We start from the raw sequence: 14235 nt of genomic DNA on the forward strand, positions 1-14235 counted from the left end.
TTATTCTCTGCAGGAGCTGCAAACTGTATTTATCAATATTCTTAAGAGTCTGAAAAATGTGCTCACTGTACTTTGGTGATCTGTTAACGTTGTGGTTGGCGGCAAACTTGTGTGTCGTTCTCTCTGTTTTTTTACAAGTTGCTTTAAGTCGCACCGACACAGATAGGTCATATGGCGACGTTCAGACAGGAAAGGGCTAGGAGTGGGAAGGAAGCAGCCATGGCCTTAATTAAGGAACAGCCTCAGCATCTGCCTGGTGTGAAAATGGGAAACCACGGAAAACAATCTTCAGGGCTGCCGACAGTGGGGTTTGAAACCACTATCTCCCGAATACTGGCCGCACTTAAGCGACTGCAGCTATCGAGCTCGGTCTCTCTCTCTCTTTTTGTTGGTGATATTATGTAGTGAAATTCAGCAGTATCACAGACATTATATTTAGCTTACTTGTTAGTTCATAATTGGGTGCATAGTGTTAGTGAAGTGTTAGATATAGTTCATGGCGAAGAGAGTTCATTTAGCTGACAATGATATCACGAAATATGTTGACAATTATTCAAGTGATGATGTTTCTTTGTCTGAATCAGAGAGTGTAGATGACAATGATAATAATCCACCACCTCCAGTAGGAAATGTATGTTTTATGCAAAAATGGCTGACATTTTTCAGTGATACATCACTTTACACAATTTAATCTATTCTTGGATCTAATGCACACAGAATCTTGATATTTACAATGCTAGTAAACAATAATAGCCTATGACCTTTCTTCTAACATCAGTCACAAACTTGTGCAATGAACACCATTTCTCAGAATTACTACAAAACTTTCAAAATCTGAAACTTGTAACTTTGTTTCCACATATGTTTTTTTTTTTTAAATTGAACCCCTCTGGTTAAGAGACATGACTTACTTGCAGTGATAAGAAGTGATAAATACTCAAGTTTACAAATTTTATTGGTGTGACTTCCATGTAATTTTAAAAGAAGTGTGTGCATAGTGGGGTAAATATGGCTGACAGTTTGAGAGCTTGAAGGGGAAAGGGTTAATTGTTAGTTACTATCTCTGTAGTCGTTACAATTCGGCAGAATTTTCTGCGATGTCAACGGAGAAGAGCGAGTTTGCAGGTTCATCATCTCATAGGTACCCACGATCTATCACACCGTCTACAGGAACACATTTTCACATTTTGCCAGTAAATGTGTGGCTAAGGAAAATGGGCGTAGATTGCAGAAGCAAGGGATGCAGCGGCAGGACTGCATGTTCTACTGTAGAGAGTGTCCACTACAGCCAGGTTTGTATCTTGAGCAATACTTCGTGGAATTCTGCAGAAGACTCAAACAATCTGTGCTACTGCACTGGCTAGGTACGGTGTACAGCGACTGTTCATACAGCAATAACATGGATTTTACCGCGCAGCAATTTTGTCAGAAATGTTCAAAAACGTATTTATCTGTCGTAGGAATGTTACTGAATATCTAAGACCGAACAAAACATTCTTTCCTCGACCCCACTTTATTACTTCTCATGACGTATACGCTAAGTCAAATTGCACTGCAGGCGAAAAACTCATCTTGGCTCCCTTGCACAGAAATATTATTGAAATAATTCAAATGATACTCCAAAATGGATAAGGACACAGAAATAAACTCTATTACACAAAGAAAGTATTACGGTACCACGATAACGGCAGCCATGAACGTATTAGGGACTACCACTACTGAAGTTTCTTAATGTTTTATAAAATACAATATACAAGTACACACCATAATATTAAAACACCAATCTGGAGGTTCGAAGTCCATTCTGCTGGCAACCGACAGAAGACCTGCTGGCCTATAATAAACCAAAAGATCTATGTAAGGGAATTTTACACCATACACCAGATGTGTGTTGTTCTACTTCTAGGAATGTCTAATGCACTGTCCATTACTTTTATTTTTATTTTTACCATTTGCTTTACACCACACCAACAGAGATAGGTCTTATTGTGCCGTGCGGTTAGGAGTGTGCAGCTGTGAGCTCGCATCTGGGAGATAGTGGGTTCTAACCCCACTGTCGGCAGCCCTGAAGATGGTTTTCTGTGGTTTCTCATTTTTACATCCTTAATTAAGGCCATGGCCGCTTCATTCCAACTCCTAGCCCTTTCCTATCCCATCGTAGCCATAAGACCTATCTGTGTCGGTGCAACATAAAGCCACTAGCAAAAAAAAAAAAAAAAATGTTGATAAACTTAACCATAATTGGTATCTGATCTGATCCTGTACTAACTTGTCTAAAGCTATTTAAAATACTAAGTGTTTGGCCCACCTTGTCATGACACAAATTCTCAATAACACAACTTTTTTTTTTTTTACTCCAATGATACTGTCTAATTAAGATGAGCCCAGAGATACCTACTTTAAGGGTGCTACCAAAATTTGACAAACAAAAAAATTCCAATTAGACCAATAGTTAAATTTAGAAATAGTACGGTATATAAGACAGCCAAATTTATACAAAGATTTTTAAAAGAACACTATAAGTTTAATAGCCAGGCGCACCTAATTAATACTGTTGACTTTTGTAAAAGAATAAAAAACACTGAACTAACCGACAACTACAGGATACACAGTTTGGATATCAAAGATATGTACTCCAACATTTCTATCGTAGAATCTATAAAAATAGTAAGAAAGGAATTTAATGCAACACAGCAAATTAAGTAAGGTGGAAACTGAAGAATTGTTAACATTACTAAAATTCACTTTGGAAAATTTTTGACAACAAAATTTACAAACAATCTAAAGGCCTAGCAATGGGTTCACTGGCTTCAGTGAACATACTCATGGAATATAATAAAATAGATGGATACTTTGGATAAACAAGGGCATTTTAGTGTGGAATCTAAGAATGATGGAATTTTGAGTTATCTGGATTTAACAGTTACTAGAAATTTTAGTCATTTCGAATTTCAAATTTTCAGAAATATACTATTATCAGAAACGACTCCAATCATCCAGATAAACATTTTACAGCTTAATTAATAGAGCTATGAATATACCTATGTCTAAGAAGAATTATAACAGAGAGATGAATAATACTAATAAGATAATTTTCAATTCAGATAAAATTGAGAGTAAATGTATATTTAATAAGTCAGGAATTTACAAAATGACATGCCAATCATTACGCAACGATACATAGGACAGTCTGGAAGAAGTATGGCTACAAGGTATAAGAAACGTGTTAATGCAGTAAAACATAAAAGATATTCGGCAGTGGGGTTCTGCTCATTACAGAAGGTTTTTGATGACTTAGAATTTTGCAAGTACTCACCATGAATTTAAAACTTCACACCAATGTGGATGCTCCACATAACTTTTGCTCGTAACAAAGGATACTTCAGAAAATTTATTAATAGAATGATAAATAAAGTGAAAATAAACCCAGCAGTCTTATCAACTGGCTGAAATTTTCAGAAAAAGGAACGTCAATATTGCATACAAAACTGATAATAATACTAATAAGATAATTTTCAATTCAGATAAAATTGAGAGTAAATGTATATTTAATAAGTCAGGAATTTACAAAATGACATGCCAATCATTACGCAACGATACATAGGACAGTCTGGAAGAAGTATGGCTACAAGGTATAAGGAACGTGTTAATGCAGTAAAACATAAAAGATATTCGGCAATGGGAGAAAATATCGTTGAAAAGAATCATAAATTATCAGACATTTCTAATAACATGGAATTAATACATTCGGTCAAAAAAAAAAAAAAAAAGGAAAATTCATCAATGTTTTAGAAAGTTTAGAAATTTATCTTGCTAAAAAAAAAAATCACTTTGAATCAAGTTTAAACGAAGGAAGTACAGATTAGAACCCGTTGTATAAACTAGTATTTAATCATTTAAATAAAAAAATAAAAAAAGAAGAAAAAGATGAAACTTGAAGATCTTAAATATATTTAGGTATTCTCAGACATCATAAAAATATTAAAATTTTATATAATGATAATTTTCATAATATTTAACTGATGTCTGTTTATTGATTGGTGTGGTGAATTATGATACAATACTCCTTCAAATTTTGGGCTAAACAAAAGACAGTGTTATATTGTTTTTATTCTTTGATTGATTGGACTTCACCGATGAAGGGAATGTACTATGTTCCTGAAACATGTTTCAATAAATAATTGTCAATTATAAAAAGTGTACTGACAAGGTGGACCAAACACTTACTATTTTAAATAGTTTTTAATAGCATCAGATAGTTCTTATGGTGACGATGGGATAGAAAAGGGCTGGGAGTAGGAAGGAAGCGACCATGGCCATAATTAAGGTACAACCCCGGCATTTGCCGGCTGTGAAGATAGGAAACCACGGAAAACCATTTTCAGGGCAGCCGACAGTGGGGTTCTGCTCATTACAGAAGGTTTTTGATGACTTAGAATTTTGCAAGTACTCACTATGAATTTAAAACTTCACACCAATGTGGACGTTCCAAGTCCATTATGCGGGCAACTGAGAGGAGACTGGCTGACCTACAATAACCCAAAAAACATTAGTTATTGGATATGATTTCATCAATAAATAATCCATGTATAGGAATTTTAAATTAATTACAGATGTATGTTCTTTTATTTCTAGGAATGTATAAAGTACCAAACTGAACAGTGGTCCAAAGTTTAAATATAATTGGATAGTACGAGGGTATCAAAACATATGCTTGCAAAATATGAGGTGGACAGTCGAATTAGCAAAGCAAGTCAGTTTTACCACCAAGTAAGACAACTACTGTGGGATAAACAAGTACCACTGAAAGGTAAGATGACATTATATAAACCATATTACACACCCATCCCACGTATAGCTGGAAACTACCATGTTAACGAGACAAGACAACTCAAAACTACAAGCTGCAGAAATGAAGTTCCTTCGCACCATGAAACAGAAGACCAGGAATGACAAGATCAGTAACACAAATAAAAGAAGTCCGAGACTCCCTACTACAGTACAAAGGATCCAGAAAGCAAGACCGAAGTGGTTTGGCCATGTAAGAAGGATGAGTACAACAGGGACTGCAAGAAGAGCATATGAAAGAGAAGTAAAAGGAAAAAGACTACAGGGCAGACCCAGAGAAAAATGGATCGATCTAGTGAAGAAAGATGTCAAAGAGAGAGGACGAGACTAGGAGAAGATTACAAGAGAACAGTGGTTCGTGGACAGGCAAAGATGGAGAGGGCTCGTACACCACACCCGGGCAACCGGAGAGGGTTGTAATCATGATCCTCTTCGCCTTCCTACATGTTATTTCGTAGGTGTTCCTATGAAACAATGACTTGGTGAATTGATATTCTGAATTGCCTTGAATTCTCTTTTCACCTCCAGAATGTCTGCATAACGTGTCCCTTTCTGCTCCCTTCTCACCCAGGAAAAGAAAATGAAATCACAAGGCGTGAGATCTAGTGAGTAGGCTGGGTGAAGAAGTGGTGTCATGCGTTTTTTGCCAAAACGTCACACACGGAAATGACTGTGTGAGTTGGAGCATTGTCATGATGGAAGAACCTATCAACACTCTGCCACAAATCAGGCTGTTTCAACCAAACACTCTCACACAACCGCCTCAAAAGACTTTGTTCACCATTCACAAAACCACAAAAATCGAAGAGGTCGAAAAACACGCTACACAAAAATGGTCACAGGGGCTCGCTACTACAGTCTCAAGTCTTGGCAATTGGCTTACTGACCCAACTAGAGAGAGAAGTCCGAAATACAGAAGCGGCCAGTGCAGTGAATTACGCCCAGTTATTTTTGGGTACCCGTTCATAGGTTAGGTTTTAACTTTGTTTCATATCTGGCTTTGGGGAAATAGCAAATAATATTTCATGTTTTGGTTTGAATATCTACAAGATGTCCAAGAAGTTTCCGTACCACTAGTTTCATATTATTATTTTGTTTCATTATGACATGGACTGGTGAGTTTGTATAACTGGGGGATTAAATAGTTGTTGTATTGTCATCCCTGCTTTGAAGCTCTCAAAGTGCGTTGTTGTCAGGCTTATTTCAACTGTGAACCAAGAGCTTCTGTAAGTGGACACAGTTACGCTGTTGAGGAGAGATTAGCGGCGTGTGTGTGGGTGCACGAACGACCACAGACAGGGCAAACAATGACAGAAATAATAAGTGCGTTTACAGCCCCCCCCCCTTTCATAAAGCTACACTGCTTGATTGGAAGAAACGTGCTTTTGCTCCAGGCAGGGTCAAAGACAGGCCGTGTAGTGGACGTCAGAAAATGCAGGAAGAAACGTGTGCCACCGTTGCTCAATCAAATGAGGAGTCTCCAATTAAATCATTTCACAAACCAGTAGCTGAATTTCAATTACCGCAGTCAACAATGCATGACCACATTAAAAGAGATTTTAAAATGAAAGAATTTAGACCGATGCATGTGAATGAATTATCTGACAATGATATTGAGCGGCGACTTGAGCCTACCGTGCTTTTTGGAACAATTTCCTAATGCCGTGTCTCGCTCAAGAGTGCGATACATCACAGTTCGCAGAGGAGGAATGTGGTTTTATGGTCTAAGGAAAATCCCACTATGTGCAAGAGTTAGAAAGGAACCCGCCTCATGTTACAGTATGGGCTGGGATGTCATCACATCACCTGTTCGGACATATTATTTTGAGGGTATGTGAATGGAAATTCTTCTTTGCACATGTTACGAACTTGGTTAATACCTCAGCTCCAAGACAAGAGAATCATGGATCATGTGTGGTTACAGCAGGACATTGCTATTCAGGTGCGCGAGTTTCTTGATGAACAATTTCGAGGCTGCTGGATTGGGCATGGCTCACCAACATCTCCAGCCCCATGGAAATGTCAACTAAGGAACACGGACCTTACCATGCCAGACAACTCATTATGGGTAGTAATCAAGTCCCATGTACTGAACGCCAGTACACGACTAATGCAGAATTGCACCAAAGTGCGGAGGAAGCCTTTTGAAACATACCGTACCTCCTGAGATGCTCCGCAAGATGTCAGAGGATTTGGAGGTGGATAGAACTCTGTGTATATATAGATACCCTGGATACATAGTACTCCACTGTACAATATAATGTTTTGACGTAGGGGTACGGGGACTTGTCGGACACCCTGTATAGTGTTGTTGGGAGGATATTTATAGAGATAGGTTACTGCACCTGCAGCACTTTGTACATTTACATTGGTGTCAATACTAGACATGATATTTCGCCTCATGTTACACTATACAGTGTTTGTTTGGCCCAACACATTCCTCTTCAAATTCACACAACACACCACTCTACCAACCACCACAGAAACACACAGTAGTGATTATATCCCTCCACAAAGGGTTGGCATCAGGAAGGTGGGCATCCGGCCTAAAACTGAGCCACAACCACATGTGCAACAGTTCGCGACCGGGACCTTACCAAGTGTGGGGAAAGAGAAAGGGCAGTGGTTGATGCAACTGTCATTCACTGGAAACCACCCATCTCCACCAATGGTGAAATTTAATTGTAGGCCTATATAAAAGCCTGAATGAAATCGAACCCCTTACACCCTACATAGCTTAACATAATTACAGCAATATTATAGCAGAGTATACCGAATCCATAACGCTATCTCAATTGGGGGGCAGCAGTAAAATAAATTATATGCGATCTTCAATAGCTTTATTTTTGCGGCCCCTTTTCTTCACCATTAAGTTTAACAGAAATTTCATACATTTTTACAAGGGAATGACAAATAAAAATAAATATCCTCGAATGACAAAGACTTAACGATAATGCATGATCATTAATTTATTAAAATACACAGTAATATGGTACTTACAACAGCAATTATTATTCAATGCAAGAAAGTATGACCAAATCCATTTTTTAAGCTTGATATTTCTTGAATGCACAAAGCCATATCTTATCACACAAAAACGAATATTTCAGATCAACAACACAAAGAACATTCATTAGGCCCTAATGAATACTCATACGTAAGATATAAAAACATTATATTCACTGTCACACACGTGTGTAAACAAATTACAAATTTTCGGAATGCCTCGTAAACAAAGAAAACCAATAGTACCAACATATTGTAATATATTTAATGCAGCCAAATAGCCATAACAGAGAATATAGGTTACATTGATGGGTTACATATTTGCATAATCACGTATAGACATTGTTCTTCTTGTACAGAATTCAATGTGGTACTGTTCACACGTTTTTCCACATAGTTTGCACTCACAGTCTATACTTGGGTCATGGAAGTGTTTTGATTTGCAGAGTAGGTGATGAAAACCGTGAACTGCTAATCTTGTAATGACATGTCTTAATTCAAAATTAGCTTTTGTCCACGAGCGATCTATCATTGCCCCTGTGCCATAGAAGTCTGGTTGGACTTCTTCTCTCTTCTCAGTCAGATTTGCTAGCAGTTTCTTTGATGCACCGGTGTTCGGTAGTGGCATACTTGTCCTGAGATCTTCTATGAGAAATGATTCCCTTGCGAGGAGATATACAAGTCTAGATCGTGTTGTTTTTGATACACCTATCACCTTCTTTATATAGTTCGCTTTCACCTTTTCCAAGGTTGATAAGTTCCTCGTTGTTAAATGTGTCCAGATAATTTCAATGCATATTCAGAGCAAAACAAACAAGCATCGTAACTAGTATAAACACGGGCGACTCGGATATGCCGCTCAATGCCGCTCAGCTGGCGAAAATATACACCACCGTATAATGTATTTGGTTATTCCCAGTGATTTTTGTAAGTTTTCAGTAGAGATGTATGAAGCAGATTGCACAGCAAACAAATGCTGAATTACGAGCAGAAATATCGCCACAGAGAGAAAAGAAGAAAGTAGAAGCCAAACAATTGCATTTGCATATATCAGCTCTATGTAATGAAGACTTATTTCCCAATATTAGACTACTGCCACCCCCTCAGTCATAACAACCTCTTCAGTGAGAAGTTCCTCGGCCCTACGTAAGCTCAAAACCTACAAATACAAGTACAATGGGAGAGAACCGGCTCAATGGCCAAGGGCGCCTATACCCGGGGGCAAGGTGGGTCCGCGGCCCCCTCTAGCTCTCAGGAAAATCTATTCTATCCTCTTTGATCTATAGTGTATAGTGTAGTCACGTGTTTTCCTTTCAAGAAAATGATTTAAAAGTCAGTATTACGTAAAAGCGGTAGTACCGTCCACCACCAAGAGGCAGCGGATGCCGTGGGTTATTCAACCGCAGAATACAAATCGCCATTTATCTTCCAAAATATTAAAATTACTACGTACCCCCCGAGTCTAGCCCCCCCCCCTAGAAACTGCCATATGGGCGGCCATGTTAATGGCCTTGCATTAGCAACCATCCATATACAAAGGGCAATAAATATTAAAGATAAGTAAAAACCACGAAAGCTGGCTATTTCTTTCTTTCTTAATCGGTTTAATTGGTTTTTCCCTCGGACTCGGCGAGGGATCCCACCTCTACTGCCTCAAGGGCAGTGTCCCGGAGCGTGAGACATTGAGTCGGGGATACAACTGGGGAGAATGACCAGTACCTCGCCCAGGCGGCCTCACCTGCTACGCTGAACAGGGGCCTTGGTGGGGGATGGGATGATTGGAAAGGATAGGGAAGGAAGTGGCCACGGCCTTAAGTTAGGTACCATCCCGGCATTTGCCTGGAGGAGAAGTGGGAAACCACTTCCAGGATGGCAGAGCCGGGAATCGAACCCGGCCCTCCGACGGTGGTAGCTAATCACACTAACCGCTACACCACAGAGGCGGACGCTGGCTATTTCTAACTGGTCAAATGTTGATTGATGTGAACTTTTTATTTATATCGTGTCAAAAGCATACATTGATGTGAACTGCTAATATGTAATTATACATAGAAAAGTTGATGTAATACTTTAAACATTATTTAATGGAATTTTGTAGTGAAATAAACATCAATAAATTATCCTACCTAGCGTTTACTATACTGTAACAATTTCCTTAAAATAAACTTGTAAAATTTCATCCCTACGGAAGGAAAATGACCCAATTACTCGTTTGTGCTTTGTGGTATGCAATTTGATTTCAAGTTAGCCCCTCGCTTTAGGGAATCCTGGGTCCGCCTCTCACTAAACCAATCATCGAAAAGGAGTACCGTTAACCAAAGGCTAGTGGTATCCCCTGTCATGATCCCAGCATACGCCATTGACACCAAGGTAGATTCCAGTAAAGTTTTCGTCGATGTACGTAGTAATTCCTCTTGCCATTTTGTAGATTAAAGTACCGGTACCTCATTTTTTATTCATTACCTTCTGATAATATTCTTTGCATCTACTTTCTTTTGTAACAGTGTGTCACATTTGTTAATACATTAATATTGTCTGTTAAATTCCGACCTGCATTGTTTACTAACCTGTTCTTTCACCTATGCACCATATCCCGTTTTTATTATCAGAATGAGTTAACTGTACGAGTTACGCCACATACTACGTAACTCCTACTTTTAACACTTCCTGACTCACTCCGGTGGTGTTTGAAGGTGCTCACATACGCCAGCCTCTGACGAATTCCTGCAGGACCAAATCGTAAAACCGTAAAACTTGTTAGCATGACGTAAAAACTAATGCCATTATTATTATTAACTTGTAGCACTTACGTATGTAACAGTTTTCTTGAATATATGAAGTAGTTTACAGTTGCTATGTTATGGGGAACGGGCATTGAATAGGAAGCCGAAATACCTTTATAACAGTGACGTATACTGAGGGCTACCAAGGCTATCGGCGAAGCCCGAACCTCTAATGAAAACGATGGAAATATAAAGCACTTTATAATGTAAGCAAATGACACATTGTTCCGTTTACAAAACTTACGTCGCACGTATTTCTGAGAGCAAGGTATCGGAGACTGATTTTGCAGCGCAGGCTCTGCATCCCTCACACCTCGCATGGCTTGTTAATGTATGTCCGATAGGTGTGCTAGGCTTCGCTCCGTCACATCGCCACTGCCAACTAACAACCATGCGTTTCTCATCGTATATACTTCATAACCTGATACTCATAGATAACAGAGTGCTCGTATTCCACTCCCGTTGTCCGGCTGGCCTTTGGTCACAGAGGCCCTGGGTTCAATTCCCGGCAGGGTCGGGCATTTTAACCATAATTGATTAATTCCGCTGACACTGGGGCTGAGTGTATGTGTCGTCTTCATAGTCATTTCGTCCTCATCACGAAGCGCAGGTCGCCTACGGGAGTCAAATCAAAACACCTGCATCTGGTGACTCGACCTTGTCTTCGGACACTCCCGGCACTAAAAGCCATACGCCACACTCCCTTTTACTTCAGCATCCTTGTAGGAAGACAGTGCAGGGCTGCTGTTATAGCAGTAATATACTTTTCTTTTCACAGCTATAGGCAGATCTGCTAAAATGAAATGCAATCTTTCAGGTTTAGTGTTCTTATCTTTTCACAGATCGGTAGATCTGCTAAAATGAAATGCAATCTTTCAGGTTTAGTGTTCTCTTTTGTTGCTTGGAATCGAACCCGTGATCATTCCCCAGAAAGCTAATAAACCAGTGAACGATGGGTACGACCACTAGTAATGCAGTAAAATTCTAAATTTTAATTTAATAATAATAATAACTCCGCCTCTGTGGTGTAGTGGTTAGCGTGATTAGCTGCCAGCCCCAGAGGCCCGGGTTCGATTTCCGGCTCTGCTACGAAATTTGAAAAAATGGTACGAGGGTCCACTCAGCCTCGGGAGATCAACTGAATAGACGGTGTTCGATTCCCACCACAGCCATCCTCGAAGTGGCTTTCTGTGGTTTCCCACTTCTCCTCCAGGCAAATGCCGGGGATGGTACAACAGCCGCTTCTTTCCCTCTTCCTTATCTATCCCTTCCAACCTCCCCATCCCCCACAAGGCCCCTGTTCAGCATAGCAGGTATGGTCCTCATCCCCAGTTGTATCCCTCGACTCAAAGCCTGAAGCTTCAGGACACTGCCCTTGAGGCGGTAGAGGTGGGATCCCTCGCTGAGTACGAGGGAAAACCAACCCTGGAGGGTAAACAGATTGAGAAAGATAATAATAATAGTAATAAAATTAATAATAATAATTGGGCATGCCATATGTATAGGCTTGGTTGGTGCCCTAATGAAGATGAAATGAACCGGGGCCATCGGACCAAAAGCAAAGATTCTATCAATTTAGCTACAAAGCCGGATTTTAATTTGCTACCATCTCCAATAATAATAATAATAATAATAATAATAATAATAATAATAATAATAATAATAATAATAATAATAATAATAATAATAATAATAATAATAATAATAATAATGTTATTTGCTTTACGTCCCATTAACTACTTTTTCGGTTTCCGGAGACGCAGAGGTGCCAAAATTTAGTCCCGCAGGAGTTCTTTTACGTGCCAGTAAATCTACTGACATCGGACTTAGCCAGAATCGAACCTGCCAAGTTCGGGCTAGCGCCTCAACCGATTGAACCACTCAGCCCAGCTCCATTGATCAGGTGTAGACAGTAGCAGAGGCCAGGGTAGTAGCTTGTGAAGCACCCTTGACAACACACCAGGCTCTCCCGTTACCTATTCGTTGCAGCTCAAAACGCTTAAAGCCTGACGTCCACTAAACCAATTCTCGAAAAGCCGGGGTAACTTAAGTCTAGTGGTAGCCCACGTCTTGATCCCGGCATACACCACTGGTTTATGATATGATACCAGTAACGTGGTGGCCCGATAACCTGGATGTTAAGCCCCTTTACAATCTTTACAATTCTTCTTTGTCTTAAGTGGTATGTTTCGAGCTGTCAGTGGAGCGTTGGCGTGGAATGATATAAGTAGATGAATTAGGTTGAGTGGAGGTTTTAAAAGTATTAAAGATCATAGCATGAAGATAAAGTTGGAATTCAAGAGAACACATGAGTAAGGGATAGGAATAAATTATCAAGGGAAATGTTCGATAAATTTACAAGTTAAAAGCATTTAAGCTACCAACGGCAGGCATTCACACAAGTGGAGACACATGCTTCCCATAGTGCAGCGTCACTGCGTTGTCTCAACGGCGCACTATAGACGCCAGCGTCTTGGAAAGGTGTAGCAATCCAACTGATGAGCTCACTGCTACACTGGGGCGAAATGCTGTTAATTTCACGATTGAAGAAGCTTAAAGAGCTTAAATGTTTTTTAATATTTGCAGTCGATGAAATTAAATTATGGTGTCCTTCTAGACACCTTAGTTTTGAAATTTATAAGTTGTTTGAACATTTTAAAGAAAAATCTAGGCGACAGCCCCAAATACAGATCATTCATTCATGATTGATTAAACAACAAACATCAATAAGATGTTTAAACGTGCCGCTCCAATCACTCGGTGATGACATCACAACTGCTCCCACGGCTGACCTGAACTCTTCCCACGGAGTAAATAATGGGTACAGAATAAATTCTTTACTCCCTGAACCTTCCGCCAGTTCTTACTTAAATTTAGCAACGCTGGAACAGAAGATACGGTTTTGGGTCCTGCTAACGCCTCGCTATTCGCAAACGATATCTAAAATAAATCACCATTAATCTATATAACGAAAATAATGTGCCGCAAAATATTTTTTTAGTGAAGTCACCTGTTTCACTTTTTTTCTTTATTTCTTTCATTTCATTTTGTTATTTACACGTTGACTTGGAAATAACAGATATGCTAGCTGAGAGAGAGCGATTGCATTTACTACAAAACGTCTGTATACACGTCTCGGCCTTATACGTTGGAGGCTACCACGATCGAATTTCTTTGAAGCTTGGCAACACTGCTTATCCACAGTGTCAAGCGGGAAGACAAAGTGAGTTTTCAAGTCTCCCAACTGTTCTCGTTTATTTTAAAGCATTATTCAGTTTCTGTTGTTTTTTTTATGCTTGGCACGTTTAAACAAACTCTACGATAGCCTTTATATTGCCCTTACAGGTGAGCTTAAATTGCAAATGACTTAAAATAGAAATGAATTTCCTAATCAAGCACAGTGTGCTTTCAGCAATGGCTAAATATGAATTTTTAAATGGACTCGTCACTAAGATCGAAATCTTTTAGGCATAGGCCCTAAACTAAACACCTTAATTAAAATTAAATAAAAATTCACGTACTTGTTTCCTTTTCAGATATAATTGTATTTATAAATTTATTGATTTGTTTATTTAAATTTATTTATTAAGAAATTAAT

The sequence above is a fragment of the Anabrus simplex genome, chromosome 10 (assembly GCF_040414725.1).
Source record: "Anabrus simplex isolate iqAnaSimp1 chromosome 10, ASM4041472v1, whole genome shotgun sequence".
NCBI lineage: Eukaryota > Metazoa > Arthropoda > Insecta > Orthoptera > Tettigoniidae > Anabrus > Anabrus simplex.